Raw genomic sequence first — 15,046 nt, 5'->3', positions numbered from 1 at the left:
TGGCTCAGTCGGTTAAGCATCCGACTTCAGCTCAGGTCACAATCTCACGGTCCGTGAGTTCGAGCCCCGCGTTGGGCTCTGGGCTGACAGCTCAGAGCCTGGAGCCTGCTTCGGATTCTGTGTCTCCCTCTCTCTCTGCCCCTCCCCCAATTGCACACATGCTCGCTCGCTCTCTCTCTCAAAAACAAATAAAAAGCAATTTAAAAAAAAATGAACAACCCAACTAAAAAATGGATAAGCCTGGACAGACACCTCACCAAAGATCTATAGGTGGTAAATAAGCATATGAAAAGATGTTCAGGGTATTGCAAATTAAAGCAACAGTGACATACGACTGTACACTTATTAGAATAGTGTAAGTCCAACTTGGAAAACGCCAGATGCTGGTGAGGATGTGGAACAACAGGAACTCTGTTTCACTGTTCGTATAAATGGAAAAGAGCGCAGACACTTGGGGAGACGGTTTGGCAGTTTCTTATAAAACTAAACATAGTCTTCCATATGACCCAGCGTTTGCATACCTTGATAATTACTCCAAGGAGCTGAGAACTTAGGTCCGCACGAAAACCTGCATATAAATGTTTATAGTGACTTTATTCATAGCTATCAAAATTTAGAAGCAACCAGGACACCTGGGTGGCTCAGTCAGTTAAGTGTCCAACTTCATCTCAGGTCACGATCTCCTGGTTAGTGGGTTCGAGCCCCGCGTCGGGCTCTGTGCTGACAGCTCGGAGCCTGGAGCCTGCTTGGGATTCTGTGGCTCCCTCTCTCTCTGCCCCTCCCTCGCTCATTCATTCTCTCTCTCTCTCTCTCTCTCTCTCTCTCTCTCTCAAATAAACATTTAAAAATTAAAAAAACAAACAAACTTGGAAGCAACCAAGATGTCCTTTACCAGATAAATAAACTGTGGGACATCCAGACAATGGGATAATAGCATTAAAAAGAAATGTACTCAGGCTATGAAAAGACATGGAGGGACCACAAATGCATATTCTAAAATTAAAGAAGTCAATTTGAAAAGCCTACATACTGTATGATTCCAACTCTGTGACATTCTGGAAAAGGAAAAACTGGAAACAGTGAAAAGGTCATTGGATCTGAGGGATTACAGGGGAAGGAGGGATGAATAGGAGGGCACAGAGGATTTTTAGGGCAGTGGAACTACTTTGTATGATACTGTAGTGGTGGATAACATGTCATTATACGTTTGCCCAAACCCATGAAACCTACAACACCAAAAGTTGATCTCAGGTTGTGGGTTTGAGCCTCATGTTGGGCCTAGAGATTACTTAAAAATAAAATCTTTGGGGTGCCTGGGTGGCTCAGTCGGTTGAGCGTCCACCTTCGGCTCAGGTCATGATATCACAGTTCGTGAGTTCAAGCCCCACATCGGTCTCAATGCTGTCAGCCTGTCAGCACAGAGCCCTCGTTGAATCCTCTGACCCCCTCTCTCCCCCCTCCCCCAGTTATGCTCTCCCAAAAATAAATATTACAATAAAAATAAAATATTTTTTAAAATAGATTTCAAAAAAAGAGAGGGGGCGGGGCACCAGGGTGGCTCAGTCAGTTTTGCATCTGACTCTTGATCTCAGCTGAGATCTTGATCTCAGGGTCATGAATTCAAGCCCCACATTGGGCTCCGCGCTGGGCGTGAATCCTACTTAAATAAACAATAATAAAATAAAACTTAAAAAAAAGAATGAGAAAATGTTTGCAGCATCACTCCCTGTATGGCAAAAATAAAATTCCCAGTGGGTTTTAGCAACCTTGGAGTCTGCATGGTCACATCTACATTTTTATGAATCTGTCGTTTATTAGGTGGACGTTTTTCACGTGCCTCTGCAGATATGTTAGAGTTTTCCAGAGATGAGGATAGTTCATATACATGTATATATGTACATATATATTTGTTCTCTTGCTTTTGTTATGAACACAGACAGGCATACCTCATTTTATTGCACTTTGTAAATACTTCGTTTTTATAAACTGATGGCTTGTGGCAACCCTGCATTGAACAAGTCCATCAGCATAATTTTTCCTACAGCATTTGCTCACTTCCTGTCTCTATGTTATATATTTCGGTACTCACAATATTTCAAACTTTTTCGTTATTTTTATATTTGTTCTGTGGTCTATGATTATGATTCACTGAAAGCTCAGATGATAGCATTTTCAAGCAATAAAGTATTTATTTATTTATTTATTTATTTGTTTATTTTAATGTTTATTTACTTTTGAGAGAGCATGAGTAGGGGAGGGGCAAAGAGAGAGCAAGACACGGAATCTGAAGCAGGCTCCAGGCTCCGAGCTGTCAGCACAGAGCCTGACACGGGGCTCGAGCTCGCAAACCTCGAGATCATGACCTGAGCCGAAGTCAGACGCTTAACCAACTAAGCCACTGCAATAAAGTATTTATTAATTAAGGTATGTACATTGTACATTGTTTTTGGTTTTTTTTTAGACATGATGCTATTACACACTTAACAGACCACACTATAGTGTAAACATACTTTTGTATGTACGAGGAGAACCCAGGATTCATTTGACTTTCTTTACTGCGATATTCACCTTATAATGGTCTGGAACTGAACCCACAACATCTCCAAGGTATGCCTGTGTGTGTGTGTGTGTGTGTGTGTGTGTGTGTGTGTATAAAACAGAGACAGAGAAAGGGGGTAAGAATTATTTGGAGGATTTGGTTCACATAAATGTAGGGGCTGACAAGTCAAAATCTAATCTATCGTGTATACATCACATTATCCATCTGTTGACGGGCACTTGGGTTGCTTCCACACCTTGTCTGTTGTAAGTAATGCTGCTATAAACATGGGTGTGCAAATATCTTTTTAAGTCCCCAATGGTAATCTTTCGCAAAATTATAGTATATGATATTATGGTAGCGTATATGTATGCATATACCTATATACACATATACATACATATGTGGCTAACAAGTCAGAAATTCAGGGAGGAGTAGATGTTGCGGTCTTGAGTCAGAATTCTACAGGGCATCATGCTAGAAATTCAAGGAGGGTTTCTATACAACAGTCTCGAAGAGAATTTCTTCTTGGGGAAACCTCAATCTTTACTCTTAAGACCTTCAACTGATTGAGGCCCATCTACATTGTCTGGGGTCACAGCCACTTTACTCAAAGTTGACTGCTTTAAATGTTAATTACAACCAAAATAATACCTCCACAGCAACATCTAGGCTAGTGTTTTACCAAACAACTAGAAGGCATGGCCTGCCAAGTTGATACATAAAATTAACCGTTGCCAAGAAAACTGGACCTCCCTCTTGTAGGACTTGAATTACAAAGCTTACCAAAGTCCAGTGTGTGAAAATGTAAAAATGCATCTCCTTCAATTGCAATTGTAAAGTGAATAATTTTTCAGTAACCTCTTCGGACCTCCCTTGGAACATGAAATTGCTTTTTTTTTTTTTTAGTTTTTTCACATTTATTTTTGAGAGACAGAGATAGAGCATGAGCTGGGGAGGAGCAGAGAGAGAGGGAGACAGAATCCGAAGTAGGCTCCAGGCTCTGAGCTGTCAGCACAGACCCCGACGCAGGGCTTGAACTCATGAACAGCGAGATCATGACCTGAGCCAAAGTCGGACGCTTAACCGACTAAGCCACTCAGGCGCCCCTGAAATTGTTTATTTATTAAAGAAACATATTTATTCCTCAAGCATATCCTACTGCCCTGAAAAATAAGCCTCACAAGAAAGCAATTTCCCCAGATCAAGCAGTGAGATGTGTAGTATAGAAAACAGGAAACAGTCCTTCCAAATACAAACCCAGGGCAATAGAGTTCTTTTAGCAGGCAGCCCAGGTTTTCACTGAACTTAGGAAATAACCAGCATGGCACTAACAGTGGATACCTAACTACCCACATTTGTCATAATTTTATTGTTTTTTTTTTTAATGTTTTATTTATTTTTGAGAGAGAAAGAGAACACAGGTGAGGGGGGCAGAGAAAGACAGGACAGAGGATCTGATGCGGGCTCTGAGCTGGCAGCAGCGAGCCTGATGTGGGGCTTGAACTCACGAACCGTGAGATCATGACCCGAGCCAAAGTCAAACCCTCAACCGACTGAGCCACCCAGGTGCCCCTATTGGTGTTTTATTCTAGCTGTAGTATGTTTTATTTTAAGTTGACTTTGTTAAACTTTTTGGAATTATTGCGGTTCAGGCCTCCATCAAGAGTTTTACATATGTGTTTTACATATGAGTTTTAGTTTTACATATGTGTACACATGATAGGTTGTGTGTGTGTGTGTGTGTGTGTGTGTGTATAACATAAAATTTGAGCTACGTTTGAAATATTTATAGACATTTCACCATAGAGGATATACAGATGGCAAATAAACACGTGAAAAGGTGTTTAGTCAATATCGTTACCCCTTAAGGAAATGTAAATTAACACCACAGTGAGAAATCACTACCAGCTAACAGAATGGCTAAAATGAAAATGACTAACAACACCAAATGCTGGCGAGGACATGGAAAAACTGGAATACATTCAAAAACACGAGGAACATACACGTGGCTGATACGTCTTCTGCAGGCAGGCATGTAAGATGCTGCAGCCTTTCTGGAAAACAATTTGGCAGCTTCAGAAAGAAGGACACAGACAACTATCACATGACCCGGTTAATTGCACTCCTGGCGTTTATCCTAAAGCAATGAAAACATGTTCGCACAGAAACCTGTGGGTGAGAGGGTGAATGTTCATAGTAGCTTTGTATGGAACAGACAAAACCTGGAACCAGCCCAGGTGTCCTTCACACAGGTGAATGATTGAACAGACCTTGGTCAATCCATACTATAGAATACTACTCAGCAATAAAAGGGAGTGAACTATTTTAATTTTTTAATTTTATTTATTTATTTGGAGAGAGAGAGGGCGCACTAGAGTGAGGGGCAGAGAGGAGAGACTTAATCCCAAGCAGGCTCCAGCCGTCCGTGCAGAGCCCATTGTGGGGCTCGAACTCACAAACTGTGAGATCGTGACCTGAGCCGAGGTTAAGAGTCAGACACTCAACCGACTGTGCCACCCAGGCACCCCTGAACTTTTTTTTTTTTTTAATTTAAGAGAGACAGAGGGAGAGAGAGAATCTTAAGCAGGTTCCACACTCAGTGTAGAGTCCAAAACAAGGCTCAATCCCATGACCCTAGGATCATGACCTGAGCCCAAACCAAGGGTTGGATGCTCAAGCAACTGAACCATCCAGGCACCTTGGGAGTGAACTATCGATTCCTGCAACAACCAGAATGAATGAGTCTCTGGGAAATTATACGGAGTACCAAAATCAAATAAAATAACATCAATTTCAAAAGGTTACAATGTATCTGATTCTTATATAACATTTTTGAAATGGCAACATTTTTTCAAGACCCAGGGAAGAAGAGCAGTTGGAAGAAGGAGGGAGGGGGGGTTCTAAAAGGGCAGTACCAGGGATGGTAGCGGTGTTGGAACAGTTTGTATCTTTTTTTTTTTTTCAACGTTTTTTGTTTATTTTTGGGACAGAGAGAGACAGAGCATGAACGGGGGAGGGGCAGAGAGAGAGGGAGACACAGAATCGGAAACAGGCTCCAGGCTCCGAGCCATCAGCCCAGAGCCTGACGCGGGGCTCGAACTCACGGACCGCGAGATCGTGACCTGGCTGAAGTCGGACGCTTAACCGACTGCGCCACCCAGGCGCCCCAGAACAGTTTGTATCTTGACTGTGGTGGTGGAGATGGAAACCCACACACGTGATAAAATTGTATGGAACTTAATACATGCATGCAAACAAATGAATACAGGTAAACCCGAAGAAATCGGAGTAAAATTAATGACTTGTATCAATGCCAATATCTTGGCCGATAGTTCTCAGGACTCTAACCGACGTTTGCACATCGATGTTCCTAGCAGCATTACTTACAACAGAGAAGATCTGAAAGCAGCCTAAGTGTCCGTCAACAGATGACTGGAGAATGCGATGAATACATACATTATTCAGCCTTAAAACGGAAGGAAATTCTGACCCCTAGTACAACACGGGTGAACCTTGAGGACATTATGCTGAGTGAAATAAACCAGGCACAAAAGGACAAGTATTAATATGATTCCACTTCCATGAAGTAGCAAGAATCCGTAAATTAATAGAGGCACAAAGTAGAATGGAGGTTTCTAGGGGCTAGAGGATGGGAGCTGGGAAGTTGATACTGAACGGTGACAGAGTTTCAGTTGAGGAAAATGAAAACGTTCCGGAGATGGTTAGTGGTGACGTTTGCACCACAGCATAGATACAATTAATGCTACTAAATTGTACACTTAAAAATTTTTTTAATGTCTATTTATTTTTGAGAGAGACACAATCTGAAACAGGCTCCAGGCTCTGTGCTGTCAGCACAGAGCTGGACACAGGGCTCAAACCCACAAATTGTGAGATCATGACCTGAGCCAAAGTCAGACACTCAACAGACTGAGCCACCCGGGCACCCTAATTGTACACTTTAAAATGGTAAATTTTAGGGGCAGCTGGGTGGCGCAGTCAGTCATCCGACTCTCGATTTTGGCTCAACTCACGATCTCACAGTTTGTGGGTTCGAGCCCCACGCTGGGCTCTGCACTGACTGCCCAGAGCCTGCTTGCGACCCTCTCTCTCTCCCTCTCTTTCCCTCTCTCTCTGCCCCTCCCCTGATGCTCTCTCTCTCTCAAAATAAATAAATAAACTTGAAAGTGATAATTTTATGTTACATGTTGGGCGTGTTCCGTCTCTCCTGCGCTTGTGAGTGAGCGTGCGTGCGTTAAATCACACTTCTTGTGTGGCCTTTCTGGGTCTTCTCCCCCGAAGGCGCCGCAGAGCAGCATTAGGATCTGGCCAGCACACCCATCCTCCCAGCTTCCCCTCCCTCCCAGCCTGTCCAGGATGAGGGAACACTTGAATCTCTGGTTCTGTCACACTCCCTCAAGGTCTGGAGGAACAATGCACAGCATTCTGCGGTCTGTAGAACTCACTGCCCAGCTTTTATACCACGAGCTGTGTGTAATGTCTGCTTAGTTAACCTCACCTGGCCTGTCAGTGCTTATGTGAATTGGGGCCAATGAATAGACCAGTAGGTGCATCTGCTTATCAAATGATCTCGTAAGACATGCTGGCTCTCTTCTCAGTCATAATCCTACCCCGATTGCTAGAAGAAAATGAAAAAGGAAAGAGGTCCTCCCCTCTGGAAGCTGCAGTCACATTGGGCAGCAAGACAATTTAAATTAGGGGCGCCTGGGCGGCTCAGTCGGTTAAGTGTCCGACTTCGACTTGGGTCATGATCTCAAAGTTCATGAGCCCACGTGGGGCTCTGCACTGACAGCTCAGAGACTGCTTGGGATCCTGTCTCCCTCTGCCCCTCTCCTGCTTGCGCTCTCTCTCTCTCTCTCAAAATAAATAAAAATAAACTTTAAAACAAAAAGACAATTCAACCAAAATGAGTTGATTTAGTCCTATGTATTGCACAACTCCTCTGCCCTGATGGAGGTGGTGTTCTAGAGAAATCAACAGAGAACATTAGCCTGTGCATGCTTCCCACCTTCACCAAGAAGGCACACTGGGAAAGGGGGCTTGTTCAAAACACAAGCCTGGAGAATCTCCTGGAGGCTGAGACCCTCGCGGGTGGAGCTCTGGAATTTTTTTTTTTTTTTTAATAAAAAGTACCCAAGATAGGGGTGCCTGGGTGGTTCATGATTTCAGTGCAAATACACAAACTCCCCAACTTACCCTGCAGGCTCGCCAAATCTCAGAGAAAGACAGCAGACCTCCAAGGAGGGGTTCCCAGTTAGTGTGACCACGTGATTAAAATTACCATTTTGGGGGCCGCCTGGGTGGCTCAGTCAGTTAAGTGTCCAGCTTCGGCTCAGGTCATGATCTCACGGTTCATGAGTTGAAGCCCCACGTCGGGCTCTATGCTGACAGCTCAGAGCCTGGAGCCTGTTTGGATTCTGTGTCTCCCTCTCTCTCTGCCCCTGCCCGACTCGTGCTGTCTCTATCTCTCATGAATAAATTAAAAAAAAAATTTTTTTTAAAGAAGAGATGAACTTGCTAAAACTGATTCTCCCTCTGCCCCTACCCCACGTGCATGCACGCTCTCTCTCAAAAATAAATAGAACATCAAAATATATATATACATATATATATAAAGTCTATTCATTTAAAAACCATATGTCTGAGGGGATGTGGGTGGCTCAATTGAGTAAGCATCTGATTCTTGGTTTCTGCTCAAGTCCTGATCTCTCGGTTTTGTGGGTCCAAGCCCCGAGTTAGGGTCTACACTGGCAGCACAGAGCCTGCTTGGGATCCTCTGTCTCCCTCTCTCTCTCTCTACCCCTCCCCCATTCACTCTGTCTCTGTCTCTCTCAAAAAAATAAACTTAAAGAAATAAAAATAGGGGCACCTGGGTGGCGTAATCGGTTAGGCGTCCAACTTTGGCTCGAGGTCATGATCTCACGACTCATGGGTTCGGGCCTCACGTCAGGCTCTGTGCTGACAGCTCAGAGCCCGGAGCCTGCTTCAGATTCTGTGTCTCCCTCTCTCTCTGCCCCTCCCCCACTCTCTCTCTCTCTCAAAAATAAACATTAAAAAAATTTTATAAAAATAAATAGAAACCATATGTCCATTGACATAACCCTCACCACACCCTATGCTCTATCTCGTATTATCACCCTATGTTGTAGTTGGAAGTGAGGCACAGAGAGGGTTAATAATTTACCCAAGGTCACACAGTCCTGCAGGGCTGACCTTATTTGTAGCTAGGCCGGTGGACCCCAGCGTCCAGGCCCTTAGCCACCGCACTCCTCCGTCTGCTGCAAACACAACACTCCAGATGGGGTAGGAGCCGGCTGCCTGCAGGTGGTACCTAATGCCACGGACCCAAGGGGAACCCTAGGCGACCATTTTCACCTGCTCTCAGTCATCTATCACAGGCAGTGCTGGAATTTGCTTTCCTTTTTAGAAGGTCTTGTCTCCCCTCTATTAGGGTTCTCTGGAGAAACAGAACGAGTTGGATGGGCACATAGATAGAAAGAGATTTGCTATGAACTGGATCGTGTCCACCCAACTTGATACGTCAAAGCCCTAACCCCCAATGTGACTATATTTGGAGATAGGCCTGGAAGGAGGTAATTAAGGGTAAATGAGATCATAAAGGTAGGGCCTTGATCTAACAGGAGTAGTGCCCTTGGAAGACCAGACACTGGAGAACTCCATCCCTCCCTCTCAATCAGTCTCCTACCCTCTCTCTCTCTTCCTCTGTCCACCATGGAGCACACAGTGGGAAGACATCTGTCTGTAAGCCAGGAAGAGAGCCCTCACCAGAGGGTGAATTTTCTGGTACCTGGATTTTGGATTTCCTAGCCACCAGAACTGTGAGAAAATAAATTTCTGTTGGCTAAGCCACCTAGCTTATGGGATTTTGTTATGGCAGCCCCATTGATTTTAAGGATCTAGGTTCAGGTGATTATAGAGGCTGGCGAGTCCCAAAGGCTGGAGACACAGGAAGAGTCAATGCTGTAGTGCAGGTTCCAAGGTCGCTTGCTGGCAGAACCCCCTTCTGCTGGGGGAAGGTCAGTCTTTGGTTCTGTTCAGGCCTTCAGCCTATGGGATGAGGCCCACCTGCATTATGAAGGGAAATCTGCTGGGGCGCCTGGGTGGCTCATTCCGTTGAACGTCTGCCTTTGGCTCAGGTCATGATCTCACGGTTGGTGAGTTCAAGCCCCACATCGGGCTCTGTGCTGTCAGCTCGGGGCCCACTTCAGATCCTCTGTCCCCCTCTCTCTCTGCCCCTGCCCCACTCTCTCTCTCTCTCTCTCAGAAATAAAATAAATAAACTTAAAAAATAAATAAATAAATAAATAAATAAATAAAATGTAGCATTTCTCCCCCTTCTGTTTGGGTACAGTTTAGCAGGCTGTATATGTAAGATGATCTAAAGCAGGGGTTCTCTGCCTCAGCATCACTAATGTTTTGGATCCAGTAGTCCTCTGATTGGGGGGCCGTCCTGTGACTGTAGGGTGTCGGGCAGCAACACTGGCCTCATCCGGCACTGAGGACTGCAGCCTGGACCCTCTCCTGGGGGACACGTTGGAGCTCGGGCCTTTATCCAGCCTTTCCTGTGGAGGCCTCCCCGTGTGGCAGAGAGCTCAGTGTTCTGGGTCTCTGCTCTTCCTCTTTCGGTCCTTCACCGACACTGAGCACCACGTGACTGACCATCCCACCGCTGGTGGCCGCTCACGTGATGGCTGGCTTGGTGCGTACTAGCGAAGGAGAGAAAAAGTTGGGGTGGCATCGCTCTCCTCTGTGTCCTCTCTCTGACATGCCTACCCTCTAGAACTACCCGGGTCTCTGCCACCAGGACCTGGTCATTTATTTGTTTGTTTATTAAAGTTTATTTATTTATTTCAAGGTAGGGGAGAGGGGCAGAGAGAGACGGAGAGAATCCCAAGCAGGCTCCGCACTGTCAGTGTGGAGCCCGATGTGGGGCTCGAACTCAGGAACCGTGAGATCGTGACCTGAGCTGAAACCAAGAGTAGGACGCTTAACCCACTGATCCACCCAGCCTCCCAACCCTCGTTTGTTTTTTTTTTTTTTTATTTAAAAGGCCAACGATGAGAATAGTATTCAACCACGAAAAAGAAAAAGAGATGCCATTTGCCACAACAGGGGTGGACCTTGAGGGCATATAAGTCAGATAGAGCAAGACAAATACCAAATGATCTCAATTATATGTGGAATCAAAAAAAAAAAAAAAAAAGACTAATCTAAAGCAAAACCAAGCTCATAGATACAGAGACCTGATTGGTAGTTGCCAGAGATGGGGGTGGGGGCAGGTGGACAGGGTGAAGGAGGTCAAAAGATACAAATTTTCAGTTACAACGTATATGTTACAGGGATGTAATAGTCACTATAGTTAATACTGTATTGCGTATTTGAAACAGTAAACCTTAAACGTTTTTATCATAAGGAAAAAAAAATGGTGGTTTTATTTATCTTTTAATGTTTATTGTTTTTTGAGAGAGAGACAGAGCGCCAGCAGGGGAGGGGCAGAGAGAGAGGGAGACACAGAATCCAAAGCAGGCTCCAGGGTCTGAGCTGTCAGCACAGAGCCCAATGGGGGGCTCGAACTCACAGACCGCGAGATCGTGACCTGAGCCAAAGTCGGATGCTTAACTGACTGAGCCACCCAGCCGCCCCTATATCTCAATTTTTTAAAAAGGAAAATACTCCTACAGAGAAACAAAACAAATAAACAAGGATGAGAAGGGGTGGCCGCAGGCTCGCTACGAGCAAGTCCCTTCAGCCTCCCTGGGGGCCAGTGTCAGGGACGACCCTTCAGAAGCGTCCCCTACCCTGTCTCCCCCCTTCCCGTAGGCACAGATTCTAGGCTATGAAGGCCCTACCACTTGTGGGTGTCTGTATGCCGACGTCGGGGCAGAGACGGGGCCAAGTGAGGGTGGGACTCTCTCTACATATTGGACGTTCAGAACCTTCAGTCCATAAGACAAATTGAGTCACCACCCTTCCATGACTAGTATCTAACCTTGATCTACAACTATAAAGTGTTCTGTATTTATGTGACTTCAGAGGCTTTTCTGCAAAAACAGACACCCTCCCTGCAGTGTCTAACATCCAACTCCAACCCCAAGGGTGGAGCAGATTTTCCTATTTCTTTGTTCTGTAGGCCTACACGTCCAGGATCCTGTTTAAGGTTTTAGAATGCCTTCAATACTTGCCAAAATAAAAATAACTCCCCCCAAGGTGCCTGAGTGGCTCAGTCGGGTAAGAGTGGGGGCTCTTGATTTCAGCTCAGATCATGATCTCACGGTCATGAGATCCAGCCCTGGGGAGGCCTCTGCTGTGGGTATAGAGCCTGCTTAGGATTCTCTCTCTCCCTCTGCCCCTCCCCAGCCCCCCCCCAATAATAATAATAATAATAATAATAATAATAACAATAATAGTTCCCATAGGGAGGCCTGGCTGGCTCCTTCAGAAGGCTATGCGACTCTTGATCTCGGGGTCGTGAGTTCAAGTCCTATGTTGGGTGTAGAGATTACTTAAGTAAATAAAAACTTAAATAATAATGGTCATGAGAAAGAAATTCCCACTGCTCTCCATCCCCAGGGTTCTGACAACACAAAAATGTCTCCAAACACGGCAGGTACCCTTTGGGGGACAAAATGGTCCCCCTTGAGAAGTATTGATTTAAAGTAGTTTCAAACCATCGATTTTCCTTTACTAGTTCCTGGAGAGCCATAGCAGGAATGACTGGTTAGCCCAGCCCTGGAGTTTGTATAGACACACATGTGTGTGGCCAGAGGACCATGCGGCAGGGGGAGGGTATGCCACAACCAATTGCCTGTCCCACCCGGCCCCTTTCCGTCCACCTCCTCATTGCCTCTCCTGTGCATTCCCCTCCCCGTCTTTCACTGACCTCATTCTGCAGTGCAGGTCGGGCCTGGGAGTGGCATCTGTGAGATTGTGGCAGAACAGGTTGTCCAACCCTGAACTGGAGAAAGGAGAACCTGTCTCTGCCCAAGCCGGTGTTCCCAGAATATCACCTGCACATGCGCTCACAGGGTGACCTTGGGAAAGGAACAGGGGGTGGGGCCTCAGGGGCTCTGATTCTCCCAGGAGAGGGTTCCACTGTCGTGGGTTTATCTGGCTGTTACTTCTCCTTGGGGCTGCTCACTTTTTAATCTTTCATCTAATTACTTTTTTTTTTAAGTGTTTATTCATTTTTGTGGGAGAGAGACAGTGAGAGCCAGGGAGGGGCAGAGAGAGAGAGAGAGGGAGACAGAATCCGAAGCAGGCTCCAGGCCCTGAGCTGTCAGCACAGAGCCTGACGTGGGGCTCGAACTCACGAACCATGAGATCATGACCTGAGCCAAAGTCGGACGCTCAACCGAGTGAGCCACCCAGGCACCCCAAATGACTTTTTTTTTTGAATATTTATTTTTGAGAGAGAGAGAGAGAGAGAGAGAGAGCCTGAATGGGGGAGGGGCAGAGAGAGGGAGACAGAATCTGAAGCAAGCTCCAGGCCCTGAGCTGTCAGCACAGAGCCTGACATGGGGCTCAAATTCATGAACCATGAGATCATGACCTGAGCCTAATAAAAGAGACACTTAACCGACTGAGCCACCCAGGCACCTCTTATCGAATGACTTTATTAACCCAAGACAGTTCTATGAAGACAGAAGCAGCCTCTTAACACTTGAAAGTGACAACCACCCAACACCCCTTAGAATGGCTGCTACCTAGAAAACCGAAAACAGGGGCGCCTGGGCAGCTCAGTCCATTGAGCGTGTGACCCTTTTATTCGGCTCAGGTCATGCCGTCATGGTTTGTGAGATCGATTTCCGAGTCCAGCTCTGTGCTGACAGCGTGGAGCCTGTTTGGGATTCTCAATCTGTCTCTCTCTCTCAAAATAAATAAGTAAACATTAAAAAAATAAATAACAAGTGCTGGCGAGGATGTGGAAAAATCCAAGCCCTCATACCCTGTTGGTGGGAATGTAACACCTGCCGTTGCTGTGGGATACAGTGTGGCAGTTCCTTGGAAAATTAGAAACAGAGTTACCATATGATGCCGCGGTTCCACTTTGGGGTGTAGAACCAAAAAAACTGAAAGCAGGATCTCAGAGATGTTGGTAACATCCACGTTCAAAGCACCATTATTCATCATAATAGCCGAACAGTGGAAACAACCCCGGTGCCCACCAACAGATGACTAAATACCAAATGTGGGTCATATTCAGACTTAAAAAGGAAGGACATCCTCACACAGGCTACGATGTAGCTGGACCTTGAGGACATTATGTTAACATTATGTTAAGTGCAAGAAGCCAGACACAAAAGGACAAATACTGTATGATTCCTTTTAGATGAGGTCCCTGGAAGAAGCAAATGGATAGAGATGGGCAGGAAAAAGGTGGGAGCCAGGAGCTGGGGGAGGGGAATGAGGATTTAGTGTGTCATGGGGACAGAGTTTCAGTTTTGCAAGACAGAAAGTTCTGGAGATGGGTGGCGGTGATGGCCGCACGACAGTGTGAATGTGCATAATGCCACTGAAGTAGACACTTAAAAACAAAGTTTGTGGGGCACCTGGGTGGCTCAGTCGCCTGGGTGTCCGACTTTGGCTCAGGTCATGATCTCGTGGTCCATGAGTTCGAGCCCCGTGAGTTCGGGCTCTGTACTGACAGCTCGAAGCCTAAAGCCTGTTTCGCATCTGTGTCTCCCTCTCTCTCTGACCCTCCCCCGTTCATGCTCTGTCTCTCTGTCTCAAAAATAAATAAACATTAAAAAAAATTTTTTTAAGTGGTAAATTGTATGGTTTGCATACTTTGCCTCAATTTGGAATAATCCTCATAAGCAGTAATAAATCCATGCCCCCCAGCTGACCTCCCCCAAGCCCGCCCGGGGTCCTCACGACCAACCCCAGGAACTGGCTGGCAGATGGGAAGATGCTCCCAATGAGAAGCATCAGGCCTGGCTGGTCATCCCCGGGGAAAACCCGAAGGCTGCTTCCTCTGGGCAGGATCACGACAGCTGTATTTATGGAGGGGGCGTGGAGGTCCTCGTCACGAAGCTGTCTGTCCTCGGCCCTCCTGAGATCAATCGCTCAGCCCACATGGCAGGATGGAATTAGGAGGGCCCTGAGTCAGCGTGCACAGGCAGTAGTTCCTGCCCAGAGCCTCGCTTGGCCCACAGGGGAGGAAGAAAAAAGCCACCCTCTCAGCGGCTGGACGCCTGGTGCTCCCTTTAACAAGCATCCGCTGGCCCCTTTGCTCTGGTGTTAATCAAATCTGGCAGAATGGCCTGCCGTGCTACCAGACACTGCTAGATGCCTGGATTTGGATTTGTTTCCCTTCATCTTTAAAATCCACCCCCCCCCCAAAAAAAAAGAAAGAAAGAAAAATAGGAGAGGCCAGGGATTATGTTTTTTTTTTTTTTAATTTTTTAATGTTTATTTTTGAGCGTGAGAGAGAAACAGAGCATGAGCAGGGGAGGGGCAGAC

At 46.0% G+C, this 15,046-nt stretch overlaps 1 long non-coding RNA gene across 1 annotated transcript in view; it reads left to right on the top strand.

Annotated features, from left to right (window-relative positions):
- The window catches only part of LOC125928993 (uncharacterized), an 8,327-nt gene extending 3,075 nt beyond the window's left edge, over positions 1–5,252 (top strand). The window contains exon 3 of the long non-coding RNA XR_007459786.1: positions 36–5,252. This is a non-coding gene — a long non-coding RNA (uncharacterized LOC125928993). The remainder of the gene's footprint in view (positions 1–35) is intronic.
- Positions 5,253–15,046: the final 9,794 nt, after the last annotated feature.

The sequence above is a fragment of the Panthera uncia genome, chromosome A2 (genome assembly GCF_023721935.1).
Source record: "Panthera uncia isolate 11264 chromosome A2, Puncia_PCG_1.0, whole genome shotgun sequence".
NCBI lineage: Eukaryota > Metazoa > Chordata > Mammalia > Carnivora > Felidae > Panthera > Panthera uncia.
This window is presented reverse-complemented; position numbering and strand designations above follow the sequence as displayed.